The sequence below is a fragment of the Canis lupus genome, chromosome 22 (genome assembly GCF_048164855.1).
Source record: "Canis lupus baileyi chromosome 22, mCanLup2.hap1, whole genome shotgun sequence".
Classification (NCBI taxonomy): Eukaryota; Metazoa; Chordata; class Mammalia; order Carnivora; family Canidae; genus Canis; species Canis lupus.
In genome coordinates, this window is record NC_132859.1 from 12,769,897 (window position 1) to 12,782,000 (window position 12,104).

General features: G+C 38.0%; 1 long non-coding RNA gene across 19 annotated transcripts in view; it reads right to left on the reverse strand.

Annotated features, from left to right (window-relative positions):
• The window catches only part of LOC140613892 (uncharacterized), a 195,920-nt gene that overhangs the window by 125,310 nt on the left and 58,506 nt on the right, over nucleotides 1-12,104 (reverse strand). For all 19 annotated transcript variants that reach the window (XR_012014794.1, XR_012014799.1, XR_012014798.1 and 16 more), the window contains one exon: nucleotides 983-1,078. This is a non-coding gene — a long non-coding RNA (uncharacterized lncRNA). The remainder of the gene's footprint in view (nucleotides 1-982; nucleotides 1,079-12,104) is intronic.

The window sequence follows — 12,104 nt, forward strand, 5'->3', positions numbered from 1 at the left end:
TCTCTACATATGGTTTTCTAGAAATAATGTAGTGAACAGGTTGTAAACAGCAAGAAAACACTGAGTCATTATACTTTGTAATTCTCAGTTCAGGGAATGAGATGAAAGCTTTTTCTCGGTATTCACCCCCCTCCCAATTTGTGACAAGAAAAAAAAGAAAGATGAGTGGGATACCCTGTAAGGGTCTAAAAGATCATTTCCTTTGTTCATGAAATGGTATCAGGAACTTATCTAGTGGCCACATCACCGTCTCCTCTATTACTAAGACCGTCAGTCACTTGCGGCACTAGTGTCATCATTTTCTAATGTAGATACTGTACTTAGCACATTGGGGGTAGGTGTGTTGCCAGAGGAAGTCATGAGCATTGAGAAATGACAGAACCCACCATAAAGACGCATCACAAAGGTTTCCACAGCCTTACCATGATAAGTAGGAGAGCAAACAACCTTGTCCACCCCCTCTTTAAGAACCTGCCTTGTGAGGATTTCCCTGAATGACAGCTTTCAAGGTGTCCTTCTGCATTTTTTTTTTTTTTGCACTGCTTTTAACATGCATCATGTTTAGCAGAAATCTGGAAATGTTATTCCTCAGAAAGTACTTGTAGACTCTGAAAGAGTTGGGTTGTTCTTCAGGAAAACCAAGAAAATATTCAAAAACAAATTGAACAGTCAGTAAATAGGCCTTGTAGCAAAGTCTAAGATATAGACCACTGATTGTAAAGGAGAAAAGATGAAAAAGTGATGAAGGCACACTTCTGAATGCCTGACTTATTTTAAGATGAAAGTGGAAACCAGATAACTTGATATTTATACTTAGCTATGTTGTAAAAAAGACATAAAAGCTGTTGAATATTTCTGTAGCTGGCACAAAATTATAGTCACTTTACCTGGAATTCATCAGGCATAGGCCAAATAACCTCATATAATGAAGACTTAGAATAAAATAAAAATGCACTTGATTGGATTTTTATTAACTACTCACCTGTTTTCAATCTTCCCAATTCAGTTCATGTGAGAGTAGACAGAGAATCTTGACATAGCATGAGTTTTTCCCATTCAATGCTCAGCAAACTAGAAACTGGAAAGATGTGCTCATTTTAAACTTATGGTTTATGAAAGATTGGGGAAGCCTGGACCCCACAAAACTCATGGCAACCTAAAGAAATTTCATTCTTCAGTATGTATCTGAGAGAGAGAAAGAGAGAGAGAGAGAGAGAGAGAGAGAGACACCAGAGAGGAATTTCCTTAACCATAACCACCATAATTAACCAATCCATTAATGAGAGGGCTGCCCAGAAGCAATTAGGGAATGAAATCAATCTTCTTTGGCTTAAGATTCAGGCTCTCTCTCCTTTCTATTGTGCCAGTTGCTTCCTGTCATCATTTACTCATAAAATTGGCACACGGATTAGATTAGAGTTGAGGCTAGTGTGTTTAGTGTTTAGTGTTTCAGTTCAGGTTCAAGCTAGCTATAAGGAACTTCTCTTAAACCATAGTGATCCCAGTACCTACAAGTGCCAGCAGGACATTAACTAGTGGGTGTCCCTCCACTAGTTCAGCATTATCAAAACCTAATTCACAATCTTCCTAAAACACAGACTTTCTTCCCAATTTATCAGGAGAGTGTCATATTATGCTGTCTTCCAAAGCAGACACACTGGAGTTTGCCTGTCTTCCTCCAAAATTTGTGTATCATTAAGTCCTATTTTATAATTGCCTAAAATGCTTCTTAGTTATATCCCCACTGCCAGTCTTCCTTACCTCATTCCCAGAATGACCGACTATAGACTCTCACATTATGTGCTGCATCAAAAACTGCTAAATAAGTTTTCCCTTTCCATCCAATTTATTCCACACACAACCAATGGATAAAAGGCATATATATCACTGTTTTACTCTTGAATGTGTATTACGTCCTTGCTGTCTTTGAATCAAAGTTAAATCTCACCTGGTTCTGAAAGCTCTTTAGAATGTGCATCCTTCCTGCCAAAGAGCCAAGTGCTCTCTCATGTCCTTATGCTCTAAACCCAACCTTGGCTCAAGGACAGCAAGCTCATCATGGCACAATCACATACATGTTGACATGTGTGTCCCACTCTTACCACGCCCCACCCTGGAAGGCTGAATCTTCTCCACTCTGCCTACCTTCATCCAATTCATCTTTGTAGCCTCAACTGAAGTCACCTTGTATCCTTCATATCTTCTTACACTATCTGAATTTCTAAGAGTCTTTTTACTAGGATCTTCCTGCAATTTACAATCTATATCTCCCCACTTAACACTTTCTAAGCTGTGTCCTTACACTCCTTGCTGCCTGCATCTTGGTTTCTGCACGGCAGCTAATTCAATATGCAAAATCTATTCTCTACATGCTTAAATCATTAATCTATTAATACCAAAAGTGCTCTATGACACACGAATACAAAAGCATAAAGTACAGATAGAAATGGAGATTGAGGGTTTACAACAATGAAGTTATTTGGGGACAACAAAGAACATTGTCATTTTTCCAATTATACTTTGAGTACCTAGCATATGCAGGAAAAACACTGTGCAAAAGTTCTTCTCCAAATAGTGTATCTTATTTAAACCTAACAACAACCTTGATAGTTGGACAGTTTACTGCATTCATTTAATAGCAAAGAAATTGATTTTAGGAAAGGCTATCTGACTAGCCCAAGACGGTCCATCTGGTAAAACCAAGATGCATCTCCAGGTTTGCCTGACCCTAAATCTAGTGCTATTTTCTCTGGCCCATAAAATAGAGTTTAAAGACATAAAAACAGAGCAGACTTTTAAAATAGAGAATATATATATATAAATTACAGCATGAAATACTAGCCTCTGTTATCCTTTCTGTGCGTGAAAGGACACTAGCCATGATCTTTCCCAGGCACAGACTTTGCCCTGTCACCTCCCACGCCGTGATTTATGCCTAGACAAAAGAAAGTGTGGTTCTCTAGCTGCCAGCTGATGAATACCCCTCTGGGAGATCAGCAGCAGCTGCTTGGAGAAGTATCTATATATTAAAACGGTATCTTTGGTATTTCTAAATCAGTGCCCCTTCCACAGATGCATACAGGCAAGACAGTTTTCTCTTTGAGGATTCCTTATAATTTTTAATAGAGGAATTGCATGTATGAATTAAGAGTACTCCATTTCTAATATTCTACGCCATCTACCCTGTACTCACAGTGATTACGGGGACAGGGAAGGGAATGCTACAGAAATGCTAGAGGGGTAGGTAAATGGAAGCCCGGAAGAAACAGGACAGGAGAGAATGTGGCCCTTTGAGCCCAGGCTGAGGAGTCTGGAATTTGATTGGCAATCAGGAGGTGCTGAATCCATTATGCAGGAGAGTGAAATTATCCTAAGGGGATGGACAAAACCTTCCCAGTAGCCATAAATAAAAATAAGTAATCTATCCTTGTTGCAAACTCCTATTACAGTTGAACAGCAAATTGGATCAAAATGTTTAATTTAAAAAGCATCAGATTTAATACTATCTATTTGATCTTAGGCAAGACACTTAAGATGCTGGCGTTCTAGTTTCTTCATCTGAAGCACACACAAGAAATGCTAAAGCCAGTCTCCCATTCTCAAGGGGTATTGTGGAAAAAGTAAAATAAGGTATGTGAAATTAAAAGTAAAAACAAATTTGTAAACAGTGAGGCTCTACACTGAGGCAAGTAGTGTGTGCTACATTTTTATAATGAGTAAAATGGAAAAGTAAAGAATGGAACCAGTAAAATAAAATCCCAAATGTTTAGAAGGGTTGAAATTCACTCTCTTTATATTCATGGATATTCAGAGGTTTATTACTGCTCACGACTAGAAGGATCCTCTTTATGTCTCGATTCCTTAATTCTAAAGTTTTTATCCACCTTCTGACGTGTTCTCTTGTCAAGTTGCAAAGGCTTAGCATCCTCTAGATAATAAGCTCTCACATTCTTGAATAATTTTTAATGGCCCTGTGCTTTGAAAAGCAAATTAGTTAAGATTTATTTATTTATTTATTTATTTATTTATTTATTTATTTATTTATTATTTATTTATGATGGGAGACACAGGAGGAGGGAGAAGCAGGCTCCATGCCGGGAGCTCGATGTGGGACTCGATCCCGGGACTCCAGGATCACGCCCTGGGCCAAAGGCAGGCGCTAAACCGCTGAGCCACCCAGGGATCCCTGACGCTGTGTTTTGTAGTCTAATTTATTCTAGTTTATTTAGCCTTTTCTCCTAACACATATTCTACCTCCCCCAAATTTGCCTAATCCAGAATTAGGAAAGGAAAATTTCTGGTTCCCTGACCTTCATTAAAATTTGGTGAGCTCTCTGAAGCATGTGCACTTTGATGAAATGAGGATGAATCAGATGTCGTTTATTCAGATTAATAATAATGAAGAGGATCGATATATTCCCAAGAGTTTAGATAACCACCAAACGTTTTAATAATCCGCATAGCCTCTTTAAGGACTCCAGTGATGAGAGGAGGCCGGCACTGACAGGACTAGGGGCACCAGTGGGAGGCAGGAGGCAGCGGTACTTTCTGCTCAAGTTGCATGCACTGTCAGAGCAACATCCTCCGTCACAGGATGCAGTGCAGCATCTGTAACAAGTTTCATCCACTTTTCAACTGAATTTTTAATTTGCTTGTGCCTGAGGGATAACGTGTCTGATTCTCTTTTAGGTTTTGCTCCGTGTTATTCTGCTCTTCTGCCTCTGAATTCTGCCTTTGGCTTTAAAATTTAAATTATTTTCCTACAAATGTGTCCACGATTTTGCCCTAAATTTCTGTCTTCTGTGTGCTGCACACTGCTCTATTTTTAATATCAGGAACCGCTTTGAAATTTAAAATAGGAGGGTCATTAATCCCTGTCCAGAGTTGAGAAGTCTGAGCTCCATCAATTGATCTCTCCCCATGTACGGGGTGGAAGGATGCCCCTTTACCATTCCCTATTAGAAGCCAGGATGCTACTTTGTCTTATTAGATTTATTGGTGCCCTGGAATCTGTTGAATGACAACCGAGAAGAACTTGGCCTAGTCTTTTTTTTTTTTTTTTTGGCCTAGTCTTAACACACATGCGGTGGTGTTTATGAAAGTAGCCCAGGTTCTTCCCCTGCCCCTTGCTCTTGATCTTGCAGCTCTTCCCACCAGGTGGCATCTATTTCCCCACCCACTGAATCCAAGGTGGCCTTCTGGATTACTTTGGACAATAACAGAATGTGGCAGAACTGACAATGTGGCACAGAGGAACTGGGGCCTCAAGAGGCCTTGTGCACTTCCACTCTCTTTGATACCTTCCATCACCACGACAACAAGCATGGGCTACCCTGCTGGAAGATAAGAAACCATAAAGGATAGCCTCATCCCAGTTGAGGCCATTCTAGACCAGCCATCCTTCAGCTTGACCTAGTGGCCCACTGCCACTTCCCTATGAGGGAACCCAGGAGAGTATCCAGACCCAGCCAACCCATTGACTCATGAGAAATAGCAAATGGCAATTGTTTTAAATCACAAAGTTTTGGAGTGGTTTCTTACATAGTATTATTGCAGCAGGCTAGCTCTGCTAAGAAGTAAGCAAGTGAAGTGCTGGTGATGACAAAGTATTAGTCCTTAGTGAACAAAGACAGGGAGAAAATTGGCATAGCTTTGGAGCTTAGACTGTGGAAGGTGTTTGTTCGTGAGGGCTAGGAAATCCAAGGGTTTTGTCTCAGTCCCACTAAGCTACAGGGAACTTGAACAACGCTGCTCAGGATCTTACTTCCTACAGCCCATCCAAACATTTTGGGGGCCCCTATCATATCTTAGAACCTCTCTCAAAAACAGCTCCCAGGATCCCAAAGCTACTCTTGTAGCTAATCCCTCCTTCCCATGAGCTCTCTTTAGAAAATTCTCTTTCTTTCCTAAGAAAGTAGTTCTTTCTTTTACTTCTAAGGTCTATTCTTTTCTCAGTCTTTCCAAGTAGGAATCAAGGGCCCAATTATCCTAGATCCCAAACCACTGAGAACTCAAACGGGCAGGAAGGTTTAATCTTCAGATATTGAGGCTCTATTTAGTGCAGCAAAGAAGGACAAGAAAAAGAAAAAAGATTTTATGTTAAAGATTTAATGTTTATATCCTGCCATTTGGTATCAAAAGTTGTCTCCCAAGAATATATCAGATAACTGTAAGATAATGTCACCAAAGCCAGCTTTCCTAATTTTGTTTGGTGTACACATGCCTTTAATTATGGTTTATCATATTCCTTCCAGGTGAAGCTAAACCACACAAAAAATACTGAATTTTCACTGTGATTCTATGATCCTTGGATTATACTTCTATTGTATTCTTACCTTCCTATATCACAATTATAAACTTCAGTTTGTTTATTCAAGTCTGTAAACAGACCATTTTTGATCCATTTGAACATCCTTGATGTTCACCATAGTCCCTAGAATACATAAGTGTATTTTATGTTTTCTGATTGTCCTCTTCCATCCTTGCCTTGCATGATACTGTGCCTCATTTTCTTCATAACCTCTCATTACTTGATCTCCACACTTTTCCTAAGAACTTTCTTTTTTTTTTTTTTTTAAGATTTTATTTATTTATTCATGAGAGACACACAGAGAGAGGCAGAGACATAAGCAGAGAGAGAAGCAGGCTCCATGCAGGAAGCCCGATGTGGGACTCAATCCTGGGACTCCAGGATCACACCCTGGGCCAAAGGTAGGTGCTCAACCTCTGAGCCACCCAGGTGTCCCTCCTAAGAATTTCAATTAGATTTAACTTCTCTATTTGATCGTCCCTGCTTGCTTATGAACAGAGACTGAAAGTACTTTTTATAGCCCCTTATATACCTACTGGGTCCAATAAATACCAATTTGGAGCTATACTAATACTGCTTTTTACAAACACTGATCAAATGGCTTTATCATAAGACTTTGCTGATCCTTTAGGTAGAACCACTCTGTGAACCAATTTTTCAAATGTATTAAGAGAATTTGTTACACAATATCTCATAAAACTTTTCTTCAGAATGCATTCTGAGTTGCACTTCTCTGGACTATTTATCAGTTGTCCTAAAGTTAGATTCAGGACTCAGACAACAATGACCTCTTTTCCACAAATGCATGCCCAGTATATTCTTTGCACCTCTGCTATCTCCTTATAAATAACAATAGAGTCTCCAGTTTCAGACATTAGGGAATGGGTACAACTAGAAAAGATAGCCCAGATAGTTAAAAATAAATAAATAAATAAATAAATAAATAAAATTTTTAAGCAAATTTTTTCTTATTAAAGGCTTTTTATTCTCTTTAACATTTCATTTCAAAAAGTCAGTGACTATAGGGGGGTTCCTGGATGGCTCAGTCAGTTGAACGTCCAACTCCTGATTTTGGCTCAGATTATGATCTTAGAGTCCTGAGATCAAGCCCTGCACTTGGCTCTGCGCTCAACACAGAGTGTGCGCTTATCCCTCTTCCTTTGCTTCTGCTCCCACTCACACACTCTCTCAAATAAACAAAATCGTTTTAGAAAGTCAGTGACTATATAAGAAGGTTGATCATTAAACTACTAGAAAACTTTCAAAACCTTCTGCAGAAATGGAGGTACTCTGCACACTTTCTTCCATAGTTCATAATGACTTGTTCTTGGTATTCTTTCTCTTTTTATCCTTCCTTGAATAACGTGGGGTTTTGTGTCTTTTTTTGTTTGTTTTTTGAATGAATGAATTCATGAATGGCAGTAATTTTATACTAACATCACAAAGCAGAGACCTATACTCACCTATACTAGCTGACACAGCTATATAAATATGAAAACTTAGTCTCCGAGATATTTCATATCTGTGGTATCAAGTGTTATGGGCTGACCTGCATCCCCCAAAATTCATATGCTGAAGCCCTAATGCCCGGCACACCCAATGTGACTTGAAGATAAGATCTTTATAGAGATAATTAAGGTTAAATGATGTCATAAGTTGGGTCCTAATCAAATATAACTGGTGACTCTATAAGAAAAAGAAGAGGACCAGAAGGGGCCATGCACAAAGACCAAGTGAGGACACAGTGAGAAAGTGGCCAACTACAGCACTGAAAGAAGCATCTCAGAAGAAACCAGCTGCCGACACCTTGATTTTGGGCATGCTAGCCTCCAGGACTATGGGAACATAAATGGCTGCTGTTTAAGTCACCCAGTCTGTGGTACTTTGCTATAGCAGCCCTAGCTAGCAGGATGTAACCAATTGCCCAAACATCCAAGAAATATAATTGCTTGGACTTTTGCCTTTTACTTAGACACTGATGAAAATTTAGAACCTAGAATGAGACTGTAGGTTTTAAGACTAAACTCCCCATTACTAACTGTACAATGCTGAGTAAGCTATTTAGAATCTTGCACTAGGTGTTATACCATATGTTGGCAAATTGAACTTCAATAAAAAAAAAAAAAAATACAAAAAAAAAAAAAAAGAATTTCCAAATCTCATCAGTAAGAGGGAATTGTTAAGAACGCTATTCTTGTGTTGTTATAAAGATTGAATGAGATAATAAATGCTTAAAGTGTTTATTAAGCACAGTTCCCAGAAGCATATTATAAGACTCAATACTTACATATTACAAGACTCAATACATCATCATCATTAGTTACTATATTAGCATGACTTACTAAAACCAGAAAATTCAATTCCCCTATACAGATTCCTATCTTTGTTTGACTTTCAAAATACAAAGGGGCAGAAAGTCCCAGCCTTAGACTGTTCCTTCTATTATGAAACTAGAAATACATTTATTAGAATAAATTTATAGAAGTTTGGAACTCTTCTGAGCAGTGGTGGGCAATGAGGGGCTAGTAACATTTCCCAAGCCTTTGATTAAATTTAATCTATAATATTTGCAGTGATACACCAATAGAGTCAACAATTATTTGTAAGCTTCTATAATCAAAGAGCCTGGTATCTTCTTAAAATAGGCTCAGAGTGTTCTAAAAATCTGTGACCCCTTCAGAAGAGAGTTTTGCAATAGCTCAACTACACATTTCCTGGTTTGTCACCTACTTGTCACTCTCACAATGAAAGCAGAAGGGTCAATATCTAAACAATGGTTGGAACCTAAAATTTTACAATTCTGGGAGCAAATATGAGGCCACAGGAATACAAAATGAGAAAGAGAAATAATCTACTCAACAAAAGCTTTTCCCAGGCATCCTAGAATTCAGAGCAGATCTGTTTAGTGCTAGGTGAACTGGGTTTCAAATCAATGCCCTAATTTACATAAAATAAGTAAAGCAGAAAGACAAGAGCACATAAATATGAAGGTAAAACTGCAGAGCATCTTATGTATTTAAAATAAGAGCACTTACTGGGCTTATTTTGGAGACAATGATTAGTTCAGTTTTCATCAATAGCATAAGAATCTGTCTGTGACCATATTTTCCACCATCCTTGCCCTGTCTCTACTATACTGTGAATCCCTAATTTGAGAACCTGGGATCTGGATTCAGTCTGAGTTAAAATAACTAACCTGTGTGGCATTGCACAAGGCTTTTAATCTTGTATCACTTGATGTATTTACCTGTGAAATGGGCATACATATCATAATGTTACAGGAATAGTAATCTAATATTGCCTCATTTATGTATTGAGCATGTTGACTAAATGAAAAGGGCTTAATAAGCATTAGGGATTATTATTGTCAAGATATGTTCATACCCAAATCCCTATCTTTGATCCTATAAACTCACTTGCATACATCTTATATGCACAGAATCCTTTTCCTGAACATGTCTGATTCTCTCTACCTCCTAGATTTCAATATATGGTCTGATATTAGGAAGAAAATTCATATGATATGTGGCCAGTGTGATTTTTACCACTAATTATCTTAAGTGTTTAAAGAATAAAGTATTTATTAATTATTTAGTAGGCTTAGAGGAAATACATCTACTACCTACATATGAAAGATTAGAATTTAGTAAAACAAAACAAAAAAAAAACAATAAAACCACTAATTTCTGAATCCTGATTTGAGGATATAGAAGATACTTCAGTATTTTAAAGTAATTGAGACAGTAAAACAGAAAAAAAAAATCACTGAGTAATGTGAAAATGTAAAGGAGCTTTCTGAAATTCAAGATTACTTGCAACTAAGGTCATTTGGAATTTTAAATATAGAAGTAAAATATCTGCCATCAGCTTTTTCGTCCTGCTGACATATTTTCTAATTCTCCTACTAATGAATGTAGTGTGGGCACAATCTCTGTTGTCAGAATCTACAGGGACGGACAGCAGCTATTTCTGATGACTATCATTAATTTCCAAGAAAACTCATGACAAATATGTAGAAAAGAATGGCATTTTGCAAATAATGTATTGTTCTCCTTGATATAGACATGACCTCTATATGCCCAAAGGTCCCAGGTCTTCAAATAGGCTTTACTCTGTTTTTGAGAGCTGAGCATTTCATTAAATTAATCAAGAAATCGATCTAATCTATCTTTGAAACGACCCCCAATTTTTTAACAGCCAGCTTTTTATTTTTAAATATCTGGATGATAATTTGTATTCCCTATTTCCTTAAAAAAAAAAAAAAAGGATTGATACTTCACAGTTGCTGTGAATTTGCAAGGAATTGCTTTTACATGTATTTCTAAACACTACGTAAAAAGATTCACTATAGCCTAATACTTTAAAAAGTCATAATTGGCTATTTTAAATTGTAAAATTTCATAATATGCTAAATTTTTCAAATAGCTTGGATGCTGCTATTAGGTTCAGCATATTAAACCTTTCATACAATTAAAATGGATTCTGGTATTATTGTGCTGGCTTCAGTACCTGCCATTAACTGTCTGAATTTTTGCTTCATCCTAATACTGCATGCACTCCTTTACAAAGACTTAAGAGACTTCGGTAATTTTTGAATCCTAACTTCATTTTGGTTTTATTACACACAAATATTTCCCTCTGGCTATCTTTTTTTCTTAAGTCATGTTTTTGTGAATATTCTAATCAACCTTAAAATTCTTAGAAGTTAGTGCCTTTGGTTAATAGCTTTAGAGGCAAGTGCACTTCACCAAACCATTAAAGTGTAAAGTAGCCAGTAACAGCATTTAACAAAAGAACAAAAGGAGCAACCTCACAGACCCGTGGGAAGCCAGGAGATGACCATCAGTGATATTTATACAAGTCATCACTTTGGCTCCCACAGAGGTGAGTAGAAGTTCTACCAAGACCTGGAGAGAATACTCCAACACCCAGTCTAATGCCCCTGAAAAGTCTCTTTCAGATGCTTCAAACCATTGAAACCTTGTGGTCAAAACTTAATAAAGGAAAAACTTCATCAATCCAGCGAAGTCTCTACACCAATAAGACGAGTCACTCTGAACTACAGGAAAGTAAGACAGGCTTGTTGGTATGTCAGTAACAGAAATAAAAGCATTTTTCCTTTGTGGGGGGTGGGGAGGGTTCCCCTTGAGACAAGGAAACTACTTTCATCGGGAAAGCTGAGGCACTGAAAATATTCTGGGGAAAAAAAAAAGTCAACAAGAAAGACCTACTGATTTAAAATCTGAGGCTGTCGTTTTGTGACAGGTTGTGCTGTATGGGGGAGGGGAGTAGTGGCAAGGAGAGGTTGCCTAGGATACAGAATATACAATGCAAAGGAAAGTAAGGCTGCGTTCTGTAAAGCAATTGAGAAAGAAAAAAGCGACTCAATATTTTAGCATAACAATCCTTACAATGCTAAGCAAAGTTGGCAATAAAACTGGCAGTAAACCTGCAAGACTGTCTTGGAGACCTCAGACTTTGAGGTTGTACTCCTGGGAGGAGTTTGTCTCAAACTACCTTCTCCAAATACTAACATCAGGAGCACTCTCTAGAATGAAGGGGCAGGTGAGGGTCACAAGACAGCACAGAATTAATGCTAGAGGAGGAAAGGTTAATGCTAGAGGAGGAAAGGAGACAAGATCAGTGCTCTGAGAAGCCAAGACAGCAATATGAATAGCGTGAAGACCTGACCCCTAATCCATCCCTGGTGTACTTTGGATGCATAAAAATTACTGAGATTAAGAAGAGCCACTCCACACACCTTTCTGGCTTCCTGGTGCATATACTGATTGGC